Source organism: Sorex araneus, chromosome 2 (assembly GCF_027595985.1).
Source record: "Sorex araneus isolate mSorAra2 chromosome 2, mSorAra2.pri, whole genome shotgun sequence".
NCBI lineage: Eukaryota > Metazoa > Chordata > Mammalia > Eulipotyphla > Soricidae > Sorex > Sorex araneus.
Window position 1 is genome coordinate 195,502,609 of NC_073303.1, and position 22,568 is coordinate 195,525,176.

Consider the following 22,568-nt stretch of genomic DNA (forward strand, 5'->3'; position numbering starts at 1 on the left):
AAGAGGGGGGAAATCATTTTTTTAAAAAAATCACATGGTGGAAGACTTATGTTTTGACAATAATGCATTACAAAACTCCGGGTACTAAAAATGCCAAGTGACATATATGTCTTGTGAAAGAAAAAACAAAAGGGAAGGGAAGGGAAGGGGGAGGGGAGGGGGAGGGGAGGGGAGGGGAGGGGAGGGGAGGGGAGGGGAGGGGAGGGTGGAAAGAAGGAAGGAAGTCATATTAGGAAAAGAAAGTTCTTTGGTGTCAACATTGCTATCAATTATCCTTCATGTTTTTTCGGTTTCGGGGTCGAATTTTAATCCTCTGTCTCATAAACTTCCAGGCCAGGTTCTCTTTCCCCCTCTTGTTCTCTATTTCCTCAATGGACACCCCAAATACACTAGAACTAAAGTATGTAGCATTCACAGGCTCGAAGTCATGCACGCAGCAGATTTTCCTTCTCTCCCTCTCCCTCCCTCTCTTTCTCCTTCCCTCTCTCCCTTTCTCTCCCTCCCTCTCTCCCTCCCGTCCTATCCCTTTATCTCTCCCTCTCTCCCTCTGCTTTCTCCTCCCTCTCGCCCTCTCTTCTCCTCTCCCTCTCTCTCCTTTCTCTCCCTTCTCTCCTCTCTCTCCTCTTCTCTCCTCTCTCTCTCTCCCTCCCTCTCTCTCCCTCCTCTCTCATCCCTCCCCTCCCTCTCTCCCTCTCTTCCTATCCCTTTATCTCTCCCTCTCTCTCCTTTCTCTCCTTCTCTCTCCTCTCTCCCTCTCTTCTCTCTCCCTCTCCCTCCCTCTCCTCTCCCCTCCCTCCCTCCCTCTCTCCCTCTCTCTCCTATCCCTTTATCTCTCCTCTTCTCTCCTCCCCTCTCTCCCTCTCTCCTTTCTCTCCTTCTCTCTCCTCTCCCTCTCTCTCCCTCTCTCCCTCTCTTCCTCCTCCCCTCTCTCCCTCTCTTTCTCCTCCCCTCTCTCCCTCTCTTTCTCTCCTCCGTCTCTCTCCTTTCTCTCCTTCTCTCTCCTCTCCCCTCCCTCCCTCTCTCCTGAGCTGTTCCTAAGACCCATCTAAGACTCTGACCATCACCACAATCCCCAAGACAACGATTCTCCCCCAGACCACAGCCGCTCTCCTGTGCCCCTGGGCTTCCTCCCCCGGAGTCTGTGGTATGCAGGGCAACCCACACGGCCCCCGGTTTCATTTTTCACCATGAAGGGACACGCCATGTTTAAAGCAAACTTCTGCTTGCGCACACTAATGAAGGCAAACAATGCAGCAGACCCGGGTTTGGCGTGAGATTTCCCTAATTGCATTTTGCTTAGGCTGCCTCAAAATTAGTGTCCCCCAAACACACAGGCATCGGGGGAAGGGGGGATGGAGAAAAGGGGCCTTCTGGTGATGTGGAGGCTGGCTCTGATGGGAACGGCTGGAATGACACCAAAAGTGCTTTCGCTACCGGCCACCATCCAACGGAGGCTCTGCAGAGAGGGTGGCGCCCACATCGCTCAACCGGGTCCTCTCCACACAGGACACGGCGAGTGCCAATGACGAACTCACGGCCCTGTGAGGTGGAAAGGACAGGGGGGCAGGGAAGTGGCTCCAGGAGCACGTGCTAGTGGTGTTCAAGGACCAAAGCTTGATTTGTGACCTTGAGCACTGCCAGGCACTGCGGAAGGGGCTCTTGTCCCTCACCCGGCCAGGGTGACCCCTATTTAAAAAAATGTTTTAAGAAAAAAAATTAATAAAGGAAGAAAAGGAAGGGAGGAAGGAAGGAAGGAAGGAAGGAAGGAAGGAAGGAAGGAAGGAAGGAAGGAAGGAAGGAAGGAAGGAAGGAAGGAAGGAAGGAAGGAGGTGAAACGGAGGGAGGGGGAGAGAGAGAAGGAGTGAAAGAGGGGAGGAAGGCAGGCAGGCAAAATCATTTCAAGAGTCAAGGGAAAAGATAACTTCTCAGCTCTATTCGCCATTCAGGGAACCAAAATTAAAACATCAATAAAACACCCCCTTCCCAAAGTGGACACTTGGGGAAGGGATTGGCGCTCAAACACTGTACCACTAAAACTCCATCATGAATAACTTTATCACTTTTATTTCAGGGTTATTCAATAGCTTTAAAAAAAAAATCCCCTTCCCATCCACTGCAGTGGCTACTATTAAAAGAATAAATAAATAAAGAGGTGCCAGAGAGATGCCCAAAGGGCCGGACATATGCGAGACACACAGGAGATCCAGATTTCGGCCCCTGCACAGCAGTGTTCTCCGAATGCCACCAGGAAGCGGTCCCTGGGCCAGGAGTAGCCCCTGAGCACAGTCAGATGCGGTCCCGGAAGAAGAGAGGTAATACCAGGGCCAGAGTGATAGCCCAGTAGGTAGAGCATTCGCCTTGCACATAGCTAGCCATGGTTCGATCCCTGGCATCCCCTGAGCACCACCAGGAGTAATTCCTGAGCGCAGAGGCAGGAGGAACCCCTGAGCATCACCGGGTGTGACCCCAAAAAAGACAAAAATAAAAAGAAGAAAGGTAATGCCAAGTGGTAGAAAAGGGTGAGGAGAAACACGAATATTTATAGGCCAGGGGTAGGCGGAGAATGTCGTGGCATCTCTGGGGCACAGTGACAGCTCAGTCACACAATCACAGGGTGACTGTATGTCCCAGCAGTTTTCTTCCTTCCTAGATGTTAACCATGAAAAATGAAAACATCTGTCCACAAGAGAGCTTGGACTGTGAAGGCTACTCGGCAGCCGGGCTTAGAGTGCCCAAGAACGGAAATAACCCAAATGTCCATGAACAGATGGAGGGATAGAGGAACGCAACAGATCCATACCGTGTAATATTATTTGCAGTAAAATTAAAATGAGGTGCTGATACATACCACCACACGAGGGTAACCTGAAAACATGACGCTACAGGGTTAGAGGACAAGCATGCGAAGGCATATGATACAAGATGTTCACATCAGCCAAATCTGGAGACAAGTAACATTGTAGTAGGGTAGGGGTGGGGATGGGGGGAGCGGCGAAGAGTGATAATAGATAGAGTTTCTTTTGTTTAAAAAAAATTTTGTTTTGGACAGGAACTGAGAGTTGGATGTAGGTAAAGGGATAGACCCAATTACCTGATAACCTTTTGGCATCTGTACTGCAACCCATAAGGCCCAAAAGGAGAGAGAGAGAGACAGAGAAAGAGAGACAGAAACAGAGACAGAGAGACAGAGAGGAGAAGAGGGAGGAGAAGGAGGAGGAGGAGGAGGAGTGCCTGCCATAGAGGTTGGGGACAAGAGACGGGAGGGGAACTGGAAACGTTGGTGGTGGGAAATGTACACCAGTGAAGAAACGGGTGTTGGAACATTATAGGACTGAAACCCAATCAGGAACAACTTTGTAACTGTGCATCTCACTGTGATCCAATTTAAAAAGAAAATTCTTTTTCATGATTATGAGGGTGGAGCGATAGCACAGCGGGTAGGGTGTTTGCCTTGCAAACCTGGGTTTGATTCCTCCATCCCTCTCGGAGAGCCCGGCAAGCTACGGAGAGTATCCCGCCTGCACGGCAGAGCCTGGCAAGCTCCTCATGGCATATTCAGTATGCCAAAAACAGTAACAAGCCTCACAATGGAGACGTGACTGGTGCCCGCTCGAACAAATCATGAACAACGGGATGACAGTGCCACAGTGCATGAGGGTGGAGACAAAATTCTGTGATCCCACTAGACACTATGGAAGGAACTGTCTGGGGCCTGAATTACAGCTCACTGGAGTTCCTTCTAAGGAAAAGCCCATTAGTGAATAATCAACTCCGTTAGCAGCCATGCCGCAAAGAGAGGGAACGTCCACTTGGTGCCCCGGTGTCTCTAGCTCATTAAAATGTGCTTCAAACTCTAAGTCTGGCAAATAGGCCAAGGTGAGTGCATATAGCAAATATCCAGCAAATAGCCCGGCTGGAGAGACAGGACAGGAGGCCAGGGGCCATGCCGGGAGCAGCACTGACCACGCCTGGCCGGGGCTGCGGGACCTGCAGAGTACCAGCACCCCACCCCTGCCCGGGCACAGGCCCAGGGACAGCCCCAGGGAAACTGGGGCGTTTCCTCTCCATCCCGTCCCCTTCTGTGTGCTATAGCAGCCCCATCCCTGAGGGGCCTTTGGAACGAGAGCAAGGACGGACTCCTCCCCCTACAGCTCGCGAGTGGAACAACTCTGCACCTGCCTCCGTTTCTTTGTACGTGAAAGGACATACACGCCAATAACAACGTGTCTCCCACTGCTTTGCCACCAAAAATAAAGGAGGATATTCCTATAAACTGCTACACAGGCGCCAGGCACGGAGCAACACTCCAGCCGTAACTATTTTTAATTATTTTTTTAAAGTACTTATTTCACTGTCATCCCGTTGCTCATCGATTTGTTCGAGTGGGCACCAGTAACGTCTCTCAATGTGAGGCTTATTGTTACTGTTTTTGGCATATCCAATGTGCCATGGGGAGCTTGCCAGGCTCTGCCGTGCGGGCGCGATACTCTCGGTAGTTTGCCGGGCTCTCCGAGAGGGGCGGAGGAATCGAACTCCGGTCGGCCGCGTGAAAAGCGAACGCCCTACCGCTGTGCTATCGCTCCAGCCCCAAAGTACTTATTTATTTACTTATTTTTGGTTTGGGTACGGGGGAGCGGGGAAAGGGGATAGTGCCTGGCAATCAGTGCTCAGGGGCTTACTCCAGACTCCACACTCAGGAATCACTCCTGGTGAGGCACCTGGGACCATATGGGATGCTAGGGATTAAACCCAGATCGGCTGCATCATACAAGACAAGCACCTACCCAATATACTATCTATCTGGCTCCATATGTATGATGCATGTGTGTGTACATACACAACAGAACAACAACAAACTATATATATATATCTAAACTATATACACACACGTATGTGTACATATTATATGTATATCACTATCACTATCATCCTGTTGATCATCGATTTGCTCAAGCAGTCCCAGTAATGTCTCCATTCGTCCTAGCCCTGAGATTTTAGCAGCCTCTCTTTACTCGTCCTTCCCAACAGAGCCACATTAGAGGCTCTTTCAGGGTCAGGAGAATAAGAGCCATCATTGTTACTGTATTTGGCATATGAGTACACCATGGGGAGCTTGCCAGGCTCTCCCGTGCAGGCAGAAAAACTTCCGGTAGCTTGCCATGTTCTCTGGGAGGGAGAACTAGGCTATAAGATGTCACAAGGCTGCGGAAGCAACCATGGGCTTCCAGGAGCTTGGTTTTATAGTCTCTGGATGTTGGCCATTAATGGGATTACATGGCACCGGGGCCTGTTTCTGGGTGTGACTGCCTAGCTACTGGAAAATGGGGATCTGGGCGGAAGAAGCCCAGTCCCAATCTGAGAAGGCTTGGAGATCTCAGTCCTGGGTCCCAGACACCTGGGTTCCTCTGCCAGTTCCTTCATGCATGAGGCTTGTCTGAACGTGTGGAAAGGGGGTGCGGGCGAAGATGTTCTGACATTGGGACATTGGACTGTGTAGTGATTTGGGGGTTTGGGTTGGGTTTGGTTCCTTGGAGCCATCCGCTGCAGTGCTCAGGGGCTATCCCAGGCTCTGTTGTTGGGGTGGGGGGAGGTGGTCACACACAATGCCAGGAATGAAATTCAGGTAGGCCACACACACAAGCAAACACCCTACCCACTGCACTATCTCTCCGACCCGGGGCGTTGTTCTTTTTGTTTGCTTGCTTTTGTTTTTAACCTAACACCAAGAGCACAGGCAAGAATGACAAAAAAAATAATAATAATAATAAACAAATGGGATTGCATCACGCAAAAAAAGCTTCTATACCATAAAGGTAATAAACAATAGTAATGAGATAGTCTGAGCAACTGGAAAGGGCTATCCAGACAAACCATCAGGAGCAACTTTATAAACTACCGAGTATAAACAAAGTGTGTGTGTGTGTGTGTGTGTGTGTGGCTGGGGGGGGGGGGGGGGCGGCGGGGATTCAAAGAAGAAAATGTGGAATCTTTGTGCAGTGTTGGTAGAAATTTGTCCTCTTATTGCAGAAGAAAAGAAAAGAAAACTAAGAAGAAAAAGCATGACGTTCCTCAACAAATTCAAACTGCAACTCCTAACTGCTGAACAGTTCCACATCTGGGTAGAGATCCAAAGACAAAGAAAGCCAAATCCCAAAGAATTATTTGTATTCCTCCATGACTGCACCATAATTCAAAATAGCCAAGTGATGGCACACCCTAAGTTTTGAGCAATAAATAAACGAATCAAGAAAACACGGTGCGTGGAATATAGAGAAGAGAATACTACTCGGTCTTGGAAAAGAAGGAGAATTCCAACCATTTGCAACAGCATGTTTGTAGCTGCAGACACGTCTGCTACGAGAAATAAACAGATGAAGGAAAGCATCGCACGATTTCTCTCATGACGTGTGAAACTAGGACGAAGTCTCTAAAAAGAGTGAAGGCAGACACTGTGCCAGAGGCTGAGGAGCGGAAAAACCAGGAAATGTTGGTCAAAAGTTACAAAGGTTCAGCTCCGCAACAGAAATAAATTCTGGAGATCTCACGCAGGGCATGCTGACTACAATCAGAAATATGTATTACTACAGTTGGAATCTGCTGAGAGCAAATCTTACATCTTCTCACCAATGAAAGGGCCAATTGTGCGACTCAAGTGGGATGTTAATAACTGGATAATGGTAACCCCACTGTACATCTGAAATCTATACAATTCTTATGTACTTATCAATGATGCCTCATTAAAGCCAGAGGAAAATAAAGAAAAAAGCCAAGCTTTCTGAGACCAGAAAGAAAAGACAGCAAATAAACATGATCCAAAATAACATAAACCAGCTACTCAGACAACACTTAGGAACCAGGCTTTGATCAAAACATGGAGAAGGAATTGAACAGGCACATCTCTGGAGACAAAAGCATGGCCAACAGGCACATGAGGAAGGGAAAAAATGCTCGTCATCACTTATCACTAGGGAAATCCAAATCAAGAGGACAGTGAGCGATCATCTGACAACAATGAGAATGACAAATTTAAAAAGAAAAGAAAAAAAATAGCAACAATCTGTGATGGGGGGGGGGGGGTGGTGAAAAAATCCATGGCTGGTAGGAATGTTGCCCAGGTCAAACCCTTATGGAAAACAGTATGGAGGGGGCTGGAGCAATAGCACAGCGGGTACGGTGTTTGCCTTGCACGCGGCCAACCTGGGTTCGATTTCCAGCATCCCATATGGTCCCCTGAGCACCACCAGGAGTAATTCCTGAGTGCATGAACCAGGAGCGACCCCTGTGCATCGCTGGGTGTAAACCAAAACTCAAATAATAATAATAATAATAATAAAACAGCAAAATACCACTATGGAGAGTTCTCAGAAAAGTAAAAATAGAGTTGGCATATAATCCAGCAACTCCATTTCTTGGTGTCTGCTCCCAGGACACCAAGACTCCATTCAAAATAGCGCACCGTTATTTACTGCTGTGCTCAGCACAATAGGCTGGATATGGAATCAATCCAGGTGTCCAATAGCAGATGAATGGATCACGGAGCTGTGGCACATACCACACCGTGGAGTACTATGCAGCTGCAGGGGTACTATCATACCTTTGGCTGCAACCTGAATAGAACTGGAGGATTTCACATTAAATGAAGTGAGTCAGAAGGATAAGTACCAGATTATCTCATTTATTTGTGGTATACAGGAAAAAAAATCCATTCATCCTAGTTTTCCCCATCATGTCATACAATAATTCCCTAAAGGTGCATGAACAATATAGACTGAAGTTTAAATGAACACCTATTTCTTTCCTGATCCTAGGCTACACCTAATTTAGGAAACACTTAAAAGTGGCGGGATGAATCGTAAGCCTGCACCTTCTCACACCTCAATGGTTTTCTTGTTCTGTCTTACATAAAGGTCCAAAGATGCCTTTTTGTTGTTGCTGTTAATTGAGTACCCTGAGATACTCAGTTACAAAGCTATTCAGGATCGGGTTTCAGCCATATAATGATCCAACATCCATCCCTCCACCAGTGTCCATTTCCCACCACCAATAACCCCAGTTTCCCTCCTGCCAGCCCCCCTGCCCCAGCCTGTCTCTATGGCTCTCTCTCTCCCTCCCTCTATCTCTCTCCTTCCTCCTTCTCTCCTTCCCTCCCCATCCCTCTCTCTCTTCTCCCCCCCCCCACCCTCCCCGAAGGACACTAGGGTCTGCAACACAATACAGATACGGAGAGGTTATCGTGCTGTTCCTTGACTTCCTTTCAGCCCACAGCTCTTGTCCAGAGTGATCATTCCCAACTAGCCCCAAAAGTGCCTTGACAAGACGCCCATGGCTTCCCCGACTCACCCTCCTACCTCGATGAGATTGTCCTTTCCAAGGGTAGATCTGCCTCTACCTAGGGAAACCACAGTTCCTGTATCTACATCAGGCTCCGGACAGTCATGCAACCCCTAACAAGGGGAGGACGGGAGGGGGGGTGCATGTGCTGAAACACGTGTCCTCAGGCTTCACTTTTAGGTGAAGCCCACAGAGAAGAAAGACACCCACCTAGACAGAGTGATCCTCTGCCTGTCTAGGTCGTGGGGACTTAGGACCACCTCATGCAAATGCCACTGACAACGCTGACCCCACGTGACCATGCCACACCGTCCACTTAACATAAACTGGCTCCTCATCCTCAACCTGCACAGTGCCAGGCTGTGTGCACGCGAGCACGGGAGGCCTGAGAAACATGCCACTGCTGAGCGCATCACATCACTCGGGGCACTTCATTTGATTCAGACCAGCTTCGCTGGCCTGGCATCTCCCGCTTTCCAGAGTGACAATCTGGAGTGGAAAGTGAAGCCGCGTGACTCAGGTTATGCGGCAGATCGTAAGAACCATCTGGGCCGATGGACAGGCTGCCCCGCGCATGCGCAGCTCTCCTCTGGCGCTTATGATGAGCTGCTCCAGAACGCTGGGAGGGGGTTTAACACCTAAGGGGCGATACAAATTGCCACAATTTTGAAGTAGCGCGTGTGAGCCCGCTGGCTGGCAGATGACCATATTCCTGGGATTCTGGGCCAAGAATCCTGCGGCGTGAACAGAGGCACCCTCAGAGCACAGAGTGCTGGGAACCCCAGTACGTGTCTGTTAAATGAACGACTCGAGCAATTACAATATTCAAGGAAACACATGACATCCAGAGGGGCCTTGGAAAGAAAAATCACCGAACGTCATCAAATGAAAATGCATCCAAGAGAAGCTGGGCAAGTCTCATATCTGAAAAACTTTCTTCCACCATCAGTGAATCGCTCTATAGCCTATTGAGTGCTGTGCTGTTTGGATTCAAATTGGAGTCAATAAAAAATTCCACAGAGCAGAAATCTCCTGCTCCCGCGCCAGGCTGTTTTCACCGGGGCACTTCGGAGGGGGTGGGTTGAGTTTCCCTCCCCACCCCAAGCAAAGCGTTGGCAGCCGAAAACCTCCAGAGTCCAGCCATAGTCATGCTCAAGGTCATTCTCCACACGCTCAGACAAGCCTCAAACATGAAGGAACTGGCAGAGGAACCCAGGTATGCGGGACCCGTGACTCAGATATCCAAGCCTGCTTGGATCAGGACTGGGCCTCCTCCACCCAGATCCCCAGTTTTCCAGTAGCTTGTCAGTCACATCCACAAACCCACCCCGTGCCATGTAGTCTCATCAAAGGCCAAGATCCAGAGACTAGAAAACAAAGCTCCCAGAAGAGACAGATATAGTATTTCCTGGAACGCACCGCCACATTTGCGGCTGCACAACCTCTTATACTCTAGCCCACTGATGTACGTAAAGCATCACACATTTGTTTGGTTTTAATATACTTGTTTGTAATCTCTTACATATGGGCTTAAATGGCCCCAGAATGAAATACAACAACTTTCACACACTTCCCTCTTATTGTGGTGGGAAGATGCTAACTGGTGGGGTGGGTGTTTGAATATTATCTGTAATGAACTATTGTGAACTACTTTATGAAAATAAAATGTATAAAAATTGAAAAAAAATTCCACAGAGGTTCCACATGTGGGTCAGCTTCAAGGGCTGTCAAAGGGGGGTCCACTTCCCATTTTTAGTGGTTATAGAACACTAGGACCAGCCATGACAATCATCATTCAGTGTGCATTCAAAGACAAATGTGTGAGTAGGTAGAGCCCACAGCCTTAAAGACCAGGAAAAGCAACTTAACACAAACGCACATCAACACGTTTTGTGAATGTGGCAAATGTGATAAATAACAAGGGGTCAAGAGTGGACACCAGGAACCATGCGCTGTCCACCTTCTCAACTGCTCACTCGCTTCTCCCATTATGTTATTTGTTACAATGAAGATATTAATTGCAATCATATCATAGTTACTGTAAACTAAGGAGAATGAATATGTAAGCACATTAGTACAGGTTAACTGTCACAATAATTAGTACAGTCACAATAATTAGCACATGAGTACAGGTTAACTGTCACAATAATTAAACACAAACTGAAGAGGAAGAAGAGAAATGAACAGGAGAGCAAATGATGTCAACAACATCAAACTCTCACTCTAACAAGCCATGATCCAGTCAACTTTTCAGCAAAGGAACCAAAGAACATAGCTTAGGCTTCCAGGCCAAATACTCTGTCCTACCTACTCAACTCTATACCAGTTCGTGTGACAACTGGTATATATAGCCAGGGGTAATATAAAAGTATGAATGTGACGAACTGTGTTTCAATAAAACTTTATTCATGAACACAGCTGTATGACTCACTCTCCTTGTCCCTTTTGTGTTGTTTTTAATCCTCATTTTGGGAACCACACTTGGAGGTGCTCAGGATCTCCTCATTCAGGATGTGTGGTTGGGAGACCATGAGGTGCTAAGTCTGAACCTGGGTCTCCTTCTCATATGCAAGGATGCACACATGCTCCTTGGAGCTATCTCTCCCGCCTTCCCCTTGTCATTTTTGCCCACAACCACCTAAAACCATCAGACACAGACTGGAGACAGCAGACCAGGCGCTTGCCTTGCATGTGGCCAACCTGGGTTTGATCCCCGGCATCCCATATGGTCCCCTGAGCACTGTCAGGAGTGATTCTTCAGTGCAGAGTCAGGAGAACTCCTGAGCATGGCTGGGTGTGTGACCCAAACAAAAAGAAGTGAACAAACAAAAAACCATGAGACCCACTCTGCGTCTAAGGTACCAAAAAACAAGGAGGTAGACCAGGTGTCCTGGAGTTTTAGGTTGCTGATTCAGGCACCAGGAACATACAGTTAACCCTGACGCATTTTCACATTCATCTGAGTTGAGAGGTCAGCTAACTACAAACTCCCTGCCTGGTCCACTGCTATTTAATCTCTTGTTTTCCATCTTTGGAAACAGAGATTTTAGCCAAGATTTGATGAACTGTCTAACCTACTTAGTGTGAACAAACCACAACTTGTTTATGCTTTATAAGTCGATCCCTAGAGCCCATATTCATAAGTGAGAGGTCTCCTCGCTGAGCTCGGGGCTCTTCATTACGCCTTGTACAGACTTGGACACTCACCATGACCAGCTTATTTCATTACACTCAGTAACACGAGGACTTCCAGCAGTGCGGAAACCCCCGGGGCTTATCCTTTCATTCTCTGTCCGATCTTCCTCATCTTAAAGGAAATTTCTCCGGACCAGAGCAATAGTACAGCAGGGAGGGCGCTTGCATTGCATGCAGTTGACCAGGGCTCGATCCCCGGCATCCCATAAATCCCCTGAACACCTCCAGGAGTGATCCCTGAGCACAGAGCCAGGAGTAAGCCCTGAGCATAGCCTGCTGTGGGCTAGAGAACTAGGAGGGAGGCAGGGAGAGAAGGAGGGAGGTATGAAAAGAAAGGAGGGAGGGAGGGAGGGAGGGAGGGAGGGAGGGAGGGAGGGAGGGAGGGAGGGAGGGGGTTTAATTTAATTTGCTAGAACACAGTTTTAGCCAGCAGGCCTTGTGAAGCAAGAGTGTATGAGCATGAGACAGAACAGTCTGGCACGGGGGAGAAGCAGGCGAGCCACACTCTTCCTCAGCCGACTCCGAATAGAGAACAGATAGAACATTTTCAGGCTGGGGAAAGTCATAACTTCAATACTTCAGAACACCAAGAGAACAGGCCAAGACTCCAGCCTTACTTTCTGCACCTTTCTCAAGCCTTATGAGATGCTGACAAACCTTTCTATTATCATTATTAAAAACTGACAATCAGGACCAGAGCCACATTACAGCGGGGAGGGCGTTGGCCTTGCATGTGGCCGTCCCAGGTTCAATGCCTGGCACCTTATATAGTCCCCAAGCCCATCAGGAGAAATGCCTGAGCACAGAGCCAGGAGTAAGCCCTGAGAACCGCTGAGTATGTTAATAGATAAATAAATAAATAAATAAATAAATATAGACTCATCAGTAATTATGGAAACTTCACCAGCTTACCCTTGAAATACATGCCCCTTTTTCCAACTTAAACTTGAAACTCAGCCTTAACTTTCCCTGTAGATGTAAACTGGTGCCCTGATGAAAATCTCTGTCAAAGCCAGCATCGAGAACATAGGAAGGACGAGACACTCAGACATCGCGAGCACTAAGAACACCATTGGGGAGTCAGACAGAGTTTGTGGGTTAAGCTCTTGCCTCGCATTCAGCCAACCACAAGTATGGCTCCCTGACCACCGCTGAGTGTGGCTCCAAAACAAAACAGAAACATCATCAGAGAAGATTACAACAAGAGAGCATTTCTCATTGCTGCCGGGAATGCTGACTGGTCCAGCCTTTTTGGAAAACAATATGGACATTCCTCCAAAAATCAGAAATTGAGTTTCTATATGACCCAGCAATACCACTTCTGGGAATATATCCCAGAGATGCAAAAAAAAAAAAAAAAACCCACAACAAAAATGACATCTGCACTTGTATGTTTATTGCAGCACTGTTCACAATAGCCAGAATTTGGAAATAACACGAGTGCCTGAGAACAGATGATTGGTTAAAGAAACTCTGGTACACCTACACAATGGAACACTATGCAGCTGTTAGAAAAGATGAAATAATGAAATTCGCATATAAGTGGATATTATCATGCTAAGTATCATGCTTGGATAGTATCATGCTAAGTGAAATGAGTCAGAAAGAGAGGGACAGACATAGAAGGACTGCACTCATTTGTGGAATACAGAGTAGCATAACATGAAACTAACACCTAAGGACAGTAGAGATAAGGGCCAGGAGGGCCATGCTATGGTTTAGAAGCAGGACCCACGAGTTGGGGGAGAAGGCAGTTGGGATGGAGAAGGAACCACTAAGTCAATGATGATTGGCGGGATCTCCCAGGATGGGAGTTGTGTGCTGAAAGTAGTCCAAGGACCAAACACAATGGTCTCTTAGTATCTGTATTACAAACCATAACGCTCAAAATTAGAGATAGAATAAGAAGGATTGAACCTGCCACAGAGGCAGGGAGTGAGGTGGGGTGGGGTGGGGGTGGCGGGTGGGACATTGGGAACAAGGTGGTGGAAAATGTGCACTGGTGGAGGATGGGTGCTCGAGCACTGTGTGACTGAAATGTAATCATGCAAGTTTGTAACTGTATCTCACTGTGATCCAATAGAACTTCTTAAAAAACAAAAGAGAGAGAGGAGAGAGAGAGAGAGAGAGAGAGCACATTCCATCAGCTCAGAAGGGAGCCATGCTAGATCCCTAGGACCATCAACCAATCATTTTTTTGGAGGAGGAGATGCACAGGCCCACTCCAGCAGTGCTCGGGGGACCAGGCAGTGCTGGGACTGAACTCGCGGCCTCGAGCAGGCAAGGCATATACTCCGACCCTTTGAACGCTCTCCTCCGGCCTCCAAAGGGTCACTCGGAGGCACATGTCATTACCACTCTTGAATAGTAACGAGACAGAACCAAACATGAGCCCCTGGACACACGCATTATGGATTCTACTCAAGTCTTAGACTTTTTCTAATCCCACCTGAGGCTAAGCCAGGACAGGGTGATGTTCACCCAGCAGCCAACCCTTGATGGACATGGGGCTCGACTCCCGCAGGTACCAGCGGATGCTTCTCACCCTTGGTCCCTTCCTGAGGACCACCGGGGACCAAGAGAGCACTCCAGTGGAAGAGCATCGTGTGCAAGGCCAGAGTTCCATCTTTGGCACCGCAAGGTCCGTCCCTGCCACCTTGCCCCAGGTGGAAAACCAGGCCAAAGCTCAAAGATATTTTTTTTCTTTTTGGGTCACACCCGGGGATGCACAGGGCTTACTCCTGGCTCATGCACTCAGGAATCACTCCTGGCGGTGCTCGGGGGACCATATGGGATGCTGGGATTCGAACCTGGGTCGGCCGTGTGCAAGGCAAATGCCCTACCCTCTGTGCTATTGCTCCAGCCCCAAAGCTCAAAGATTTTTAATAGCAGCCACCACCAGATTTCTTATTCCAGAATCATCCCTCCCAATTCTGGCAAAGGACTCCTGACCTGGGCAGTGGCAGCAGAGGCCTTTCTCTGACCCTTCCCCCTCTCTGAGTCAGTGCCACCGTCTCCAGGCCGCACCCTGGTCCTGATGCCCACATCCACGCCCCCACCCCTCCCAACAGCTTCCCTTCCCCAAAATATTCCATAAAACCCTAACTGGGCCGGGAAAAGTCACGGGTATGGCCAAGGACAGTAAGTGTGGGGTTTGTTGAGGGAGTTGGTTTGTGTCCACTGTGGCGCCAATAAGGCCTTGCGTATTCCAGGATGATAGATGCAGGGGTTGAGGGCGACCCATAGGGGCTGGGGTGGGGACAGAACATTCCAGAACCTCCCTGTCCCCACGGGGATCTCAGGGAGTCTTAACTGTTCTAAATCCTAGTGCCATTTCCCTGGCCATTATGAACATTTCTTTCTTGAGGTAGGAGATATAAAACGGGTCCTATTTTACAATTTGTTAGCCTGATTTACAACTTTTATATATTTAGACATAGGATATATGAGCTTTCCAACTTAGCACTCGACGCAGAACTATTTTTCTCCCCAACCAAATGAGACTCTGGATATTTAAAACTACAACAAACGAGGGAGAAAAAAAAGAATGCTAGATGTATATTCTCCCCCATTCACAGGACTCAGAAAAAAAAAATATATATATATATATACACATTTATATATTTCCTGAGTCCGTGAATGGGGGAGAATATACATCTAGCATTCTTTTCTTCTCCCTTGTTTGTGACAGTGACATTTATATATATACAATACTTTATATATGTACACTTCTTCGTCAAGACCTTGAATGAACAGTTTGAGGCTCTTCATGTTCCTGGAGCGAACAGACGCCATTGGGCTACACTAGCACTTGACAGGGACGAATGGAGACGTCACTGGTACCCGCTCGAGCAGATTGATGAACAACGGGATGACAAGTGATACAAGTGATAATACATTTATATATATTTTGAGTTAAGCAAGACTTTGTTTCCCTTGTTAAAAATGAATGATTAGAAAAAAGGACCAGAGAGATGGTATAGCGGGTTAGGTGCTTGCCTTGTGCACAGCCGACCGATCTGACACCACATATGGTCTCCTGAGTCTCTGCTGGAGTGATCCCTGAGCACAGAACCAGGAGTAAGCCCTGAGCACCGCCAGCGGTGACCCCCCCCAATAAAAAAAACAAACCCGAAAAAGGAAGAAAAAGCAACGGGAAGCCGGAGTCCTTTTCTGGAGTGATGTTCTGTATTGTTGTTTTGTTTTGTTTTGTTTTGTTTTGTTTGGGGACCATACTCAGCTGTGCTCAGGAAGGACTCCTGACCCAGTGCTCCAGAATCATTTCTAACACTGCTCAGGGCCCACCTGCAGAGGTGCCAGAGATCAAACCCAGGTCAGCCTCATGCAAAGCAGGGCCTTAATCCCTGGACTCTCTCTCTGGCCCTAGAGTGATATAATTCTCTGAGTCCCTCACTCCCCATAGCCCCCTCCCTCTCTGCGCCCCGAAGGTGCCCAGGGAAGATGAATACCCCTTCACGCCCAACCGGGTAAGACCAGGCCTCCTCTGCGTGCATCCGGCCCCCATGAGCACTGGAATCCGGGTTTCCCTGCCCCCCCCCCTGGCACTAAGGCGCGTGGCTAATGGAGATGTGAAGGGCTGGAAGGGCAGGCCTGCGGGGTCTCCTTGGAGGTCAGTTGTTCCAGAGGCTTCGGAGTGAGCCGTTCTGTCAGGCAGACCCCGGGCCTTTGAGCGCTGATCATCATAAAAAGGCACTTACGAGGCAACCTTCATGGAAACAGAACCCAGATGCGGAATGCCCTAAATCTTCCCCGCCTGCCCCACTACCCGCCACACGACATCATAGCCATATGTCCTGCATTTACCAGGGCGGCTCCAGTTTCGTGTATTTTATTACATTCAATTAATAAATGGGCTGGTACTGAACGTTTTCATCTTCTTGCTTCTCTCTGGTTCTCCAAATGTTACCCAAGCGAGTGCACGCTTGTTTCTACCAGACCAAAAAACAAAAAAAAAAGTCAAACATCACAAAAGACAAGCGAGAGACATGGAAACATATCTGATATTTGAAGGGCCACGCCAAAGCTTGCCTGTGAATGTTTACGGGCCAGCGTGATTCGCCCCTGCCAGAGCCAGGGGGGCACAGGAGCTGAAAGGACGCAGAGACAAAGGCAAGAGTAAGGAGATGACTCCGTGGCAAAGCAAGGCGGGAGGCCCTATGCCCATTCCTGGCATCACATTGCTCTCCCGAGCACCTGGGGGAGCACCCCGAGCACTGGGCAGGGAGTACCTCGGCTGTCGACCTCTGGTACCCGCATACAGGCAGCGGTTCGCAGATGGGGAGAGCACAGGAGCTGCTACAGCGGGACGAGAGTGAAGCCCAGATGTAGAGAAGACACATAAATGCATATTCATTGCCAAGTGGGGGATAAAAAGAACGGAAAAGGCTACACCTGACCTGGGTCCCACCGGATGAGATTCTAGAGAGGTCCAGCTTGGGCAATAATGCCCGGACCCTGGGGTGCTGGGCTCGTGAGTGCGGAGAACTTTCTAGACAACGAACGGCTGATGGTCTCAGGGGAGGAACATGTGATTAAACATCTGGAAGGTCTCAGAAATGGCACCACTCAAAAGCAAGCCCCAAATCAACTCTAGATTGGGTTGTGACATGTGGGTCCCTCTGGCAGGGAATGGGGTGGGGGAGGGGCGGGAAGAGGCTGACGATCTGGGAAGGGTTGGGGGCTGAGGGGACCTCCTGGGGATTTCTGCCCAGTTTGACTGTGACCCTAAGACTCTATCACTGCCATGCCATTGATCATTGATTTTCTGGAGCGGGCACCAGTAACATCTCCATTCGCCCTCGCCCTGAGATTTTAGCAGCCTCTCTTTACTCATTCTTCCTAGCAGTACCGCATTGGAGGCTCTTCCAGGGTCAGGGGAATGAGACCCATCATTGTTACTGGATTTGGCATATCAATACGCCACAGGGAGCTTGCCAGGCTCTGCCCTTTGGGCAGGATGCTCTCGGTACCTTGCCAGGTTCTCTGAGAGGGAGAACTAGGCTATAAGAGGTCTTGCGGCCACAAATGTGGCCGTGCACTTCCAGGGGCGTTATTTTATAGTCTCTGGATCTTGGCCGTTGATGGATTGATTACATAGCGCCAGGGGCAGTTTGTGGCAGAGTCTATTGCCCCCACGCCTGGCTGTCTTCACTAGGGCCCCTCAGAGCAGGGCAGATTGAGTTTCCCTCCCTGCCCCAAGCAGAGTCCCGGCAGCCAAAGACCTCCGGGACCCAGCCACAGCCATGCTCAAGGCCCCACTCCACACGCCCAGACGAGCTTCATGCATGAAGGAACCGGCAGAGGAACCCAGGTATGCAGGACCACGGGCTAAGATCTCCAAGCCTACTTGGATCGACACTGAACCTTGTCCACCCAGATCCCCCATTTTCCAGTAGCTCGGCAGCCACACTCTAAGACTATGTTTAAAAAAGTAAATCAAGTCATTTCTCATTTCCCATGGGGGGAGGGGCACATGCAACAGTGCTCAGGAGTCACTTCCGGCTGTGCTCACAGAACTGTGCAGGGCTGGGAACAGAACTCCCAGATGTTCTTTTGAGCCATCCCACTGGCCCTACAGTCAAGGCTTCACAAACACACACACACACACACACACACACACACACACACACACGAACTTGCAGAGTTAATTGACATTTATGATATGAGCAGCCACACGAGGCACCTGTGCCCTGTCCATCCCTGCCCTTCTATCCCCTGCTTATTAGCCTTCCAGGAGATGGGAGTGATGCCCGCAGGGACCCCCTATTTCCAAGCTATGAAGAGGGCACAGGCACCTTGGGAGCATGAGGGTCCCCTGCGGTGAGATGCCCAGAGCAATCTGTGCTTGCTTTGCAGAGACGCCGTCCCTGGGGACAGGGACTCCCCTCTCTGCAGACAGGTGGCCGTGCGGTCAGCTCTGCACCACCATGCAGGAGAAAAGGGGGCCTCAGCGATGAGCTAAACACAGCAAGTCACCTGCCAGACGCCAGTGGGCCTGTCCAGTCCTTGCCTCGAGATACCAGGGGGCCTGTCCAGTCCTCCGGCCGGAGCTTCCTTTTCCACCCAACTGCAAAAACAGAGGCCAGGTGGGTTTCTTGGCAAAAGAGTCTGGGCTGTGGACGCCACATGAGCCAACAAAAGCACCAGGCGTTGAGTTAATATTGACAAAAGCATCCACGGGGGTGGGCCACGTGCCCCCTTGGCTATGGACTGAACTCTGTGCAAGAATCCGAGATGGGGGCTGGAGCGACAGCACAGCAGGTAGGGCGTTTGCCTTGCACGTGGCTGATCCAGGTTCAATTCCTGGCATTCCCGGCATCCCATACGTCCCCCCAAGCACTGCCAGGACTAATTCCTGGGTACATGAGCCAGGAGTAACCCCTGTGCATCCCCGGGTATGACCCAGAAAGCAAAAACTAAATAAATAATCCAAGACAGGAGGGCAAGGAGGATTGTCACAGAAATTTAACCGAGGAAGACTATTGTAATGAAGAATGCGATCGGGGCCTCCATGAGCCTAAAGCAGCCCTCGGGAGGAGGCCTGAAAAGAGACAGAGTGTGGGTGTCCAGCTTCAAGAGGCCAGGAGAGTGAGAAGAAAGCAGGGGAAGAGGGTGCTCCCTCTAGGTCTGGAATCCTCCAGGGATAGGGCGGCTCCCCTGTGAAATCGCCTGGGAGAGAGGCTAATGGAGGTCCCAAGGGTGCTAAGCCAAATGAGAGGAAGTCCTATAATTACAGCTGGCAGTTAATTATCACAGGACAGGGGATTGTAATCAAAGTCACAGAGACGCTCTGATTTCCGTCTTTCTCCTGAGAGCACGGCTAAGAGGCACTGCAGAGGGCTTGGCTAAGAGGCGCTGCAGAGGAAGCCCTCGGTGCTGTGGTTTCACTCGAGTCCCTCCAACCGCTGGTAAATAAGACCCAGACCAGAGCCTCGGGCGGAGGGTAGGAACTGCTGGAGCCCTCCCCGAATCCCCCCGACTTTCCTGCACAGCCCCGAGGTACCTCGACACACCGGAGTTCCCCCTGCCTGTCCGGAAGAGGAGACCCTCTCCTGCGCTCCCTCCTGCCATCGAGGTGCTCCGGAGAAGATTTCCTGAAACCCGGAGAGGAGGCAACAGGGTTTCCGAGCACCACTGACGGCAGCAACCCCCCAGCACCACTGAGGGGGGCCCCAAAACAAAATTAGATTGTCGAGAGAATGATTTTTTTTTGTGTGTGGATGGAGAGGTAGGGGCAGAGAAGATGTGTGTTTCTATCTTACAGTGCTCGCGCTCAAACATTTCTGTTCTCATGCGCTGAAAGTAGATACAGGACCAACCGTGATGGCCTCTCAGTATCTGTATTGCTAACCATAATGCCCAAAAGGAGAGACAGTGTATGGGGGAAATTGTCTGTCATGGAGGCAGGGGGAGGGTGGGGTGTGGGGGGGGATACTGGGGACGTTGGTGGTGGGAAATGTGCACTGGTGGAGGGATGGGTGTTCAATCATTGTAGACTGAAACTCAAACATGAAAGCTTCGTAACTGGATCTCACGGTGATTCAATAAAGAAAGAAATAACAATAAAAAAAAATTTTTTTTCAAGTTTCTGTTCTCATAACAAAAGCCTGCAAAATGAGAAAGCTTTAAAAATCGGGGCCTGGATGGAAATAGGTTTTGATGTCTGCAGGGGGGCGTGGGGGTGGGTGGGACGTTACACAGGCCCCAAAGATGAGCAAACCACAGCAATTATATATAAAAAAAAAGGTATTATCATAAACGTGCTTGTTTCTTTTGCTTTGCTATTAAATAAATCACTGTCACTGTCATCCCGTTGCTCATCGATTTGTTCGAGCGAGCACCAGTAACGTCTCTCATTGAGAGACTTATTGTTACTGTTTTTGGCATATCCAGTACGCCACGGGTAGCTTGCCAGGCTCTGCCGTGATTAAGTAAATAAACAAGCAAATTTTAAAAGTACTCCTCAGTATCACTTTGGAAGCATTAATCCTACTCTTCGCAACACTTTCTATCCTTTTCTTTTTTCCCAGGTGGTGTTGGAAGAAAGGGGTTGGGGTCCCAGCCAGTGACGCTCAGGGACCTGTCCCAGCTCTGCACTCAGGAATTGACTCCTGACAGTGCTCAGGAGACCAGAGATGGCTCTGGACATCAAACCAGGGTCAAGCGCGTGCAAGGCAAATGCTTCCCTGCCTTGGACTGTCTCAGACCTTAGGAACACTTCTTATTTTTTGGGGGGAGGTGGGAGGGGTACACAGGAAGCACAGCCAGCGATGCTCAGGGTTTACTCCTGGCTCTGCACTCAGGAATCATTCCTGATGGTGCTCAGGGGATCAAACCCACACCTGCTGCTTGCAAGGCAAGCGGCCTCCCCCCTGCACCCCTTCTCTCTCTCTCTCTCTCTCTCTCTCTCTCTCTCTCTCTCTCTCTCTCTCTCTCTCTCTCTCTCAATCCCTGGGAACACTTTTTAATCTGCCTGAATATGCCAATTTTCAATTTCAGGTCTTGACGGGGCGACTCTCGTTTCAAACACGACAACCACATCGAGCAAAGCCAGCTCTTGTTTTAACAGCTTGTCCAATAGGCCCAGAAACGAGATGACAAGACAAAGGTTTGATGAAACCTTGTTCAAACGACAATTTATGGCGGCCGCCTCTGGCCCGGTGCCAACAGTGTATGTTCTAAATCTGCTGGTGGCTGGGTGGAGGGGGGGTGGGGGGGGAGCCTTCCCGTGAATGGCAGCTCTGTGTAAAACCAACCTCTCGCTACAGAAAGGAACTCTTTCATGCCCTTCCAGAAGTCCGAGTGTGACGCTGCCGAGGCTGCTGTCTGGCAGGAAAAAGTTGAAAAGGCCGAAAGAGAAAGGATGGGAGAGAGGGAGGTCAGAGGGGCGCGGCCAACAGGTCTGAACAGTGACTATTTACAGCGCAAAAACAAAGCGGTAACACTTCTCCGCCAGCCAGCATGGATGCGCCGCCCGGGGCTGATAAATACCTAAGCAAGCTCGGGCCTGCACCCCGATGGGCCGTCATCGCCTCTGACCTCCTGAAATGCACCCGCAGAAGGGGACCCCGGGTCACCGGAAGCGCCTAATCTGGGCCAGCAAATGTCAGTCTTCAAGGCAAAGAAAATGTCTTTGTTCTTTAGAAGTCCGGCTTCCATGGGGCTGCAAGGACCACATCCATTCGCTCACTTGAACTCACAAAGGAAACACCTGTTTTCAGCACAGCGTGGAAAATTTTTAAACAATCTTACTTTTTAGGCCGTCCTTCTGAACCAATAACTCGGGATCGGATGGCCCCGGGGAGAGCTGGCCAGACTCCCACGGCAGGGTAATGGTTTACATTACTGATGGAAATGGACCGCTTTTTTTTTTTTTTCAATTTTAAATAAACCATCCTATAATTTTAACCTGCTGACAAGGAAGAATGATATCACCATCGATTCTCTTCTTCTGCATAATCAAACATTACATGCCTGACGGGGAGGAATGAATAAAGCTGGACGTGTGCTCATTAGAATAACTCCCAGCATTAGAATAACTATCCACCCTCACAGGAACGGGGATTGTCCCCCAGGTTTGAAACTTACTCAAGGGGGAAAAAAATGTGGCCAGTTACAATCCCAAGGACATCGTTTGCTGGGGGGGGGGGGGGGGCAGGGGACAGCGATCACTTGATGTGTGACATGAATCTGGACTTGATCACTTATTCTGTATCACTATGAAAAAGGAAATATCGGTACCTCTTGTCACCAAGCTGTCTCTTCGCCAACGTACGCTTGGCCAGAAACTAAAAGGAAAGAGAAAAGCCGAAGTTAATTCCACAAAATGGAACGGGCTGCTTACTCCTTAACATTATGAGACTAGAAACTTCCCTTAACATTTTAGATATGACAGTGTTATCACTCACAGATATTGATGAGTGAGATTTGCCTATGAGAAGATGAATTTTTTTTTTTTTTAACACTGGCTCGGATGTGACGGCTTTCAATTTTTTTAATCAAGAGAGCGTTCAACTTGGGAG

The 22,568-nt window shown here is 49.2% G+C and overlaps 1 protein-coding gene across 7 annotated transcripts in view; it reads right to left on the reverse strand.

Moving 5' to 3' along the window:
* Positions 1-22,568, reverse strand: part of TIAM1 (TIAM Rac1 associated GEF 1) — a 442,353-nt gene that overhangs the window by 288,536 nt on the left and 131,249 nt on the right. For all 7 annotated transcript variants that reach the window (XM_055127804.1, XM_055127797.1, XM_055127802.1 and 4 more), the window contains one exon: positions 22,288-22,334. The gene's annotated coding sequence lies outside the window, so the exon portion shown is untranslated. The remainder of the gene's footprint in view (positions 1-22,287; positions 22,335-22,568) is intronic.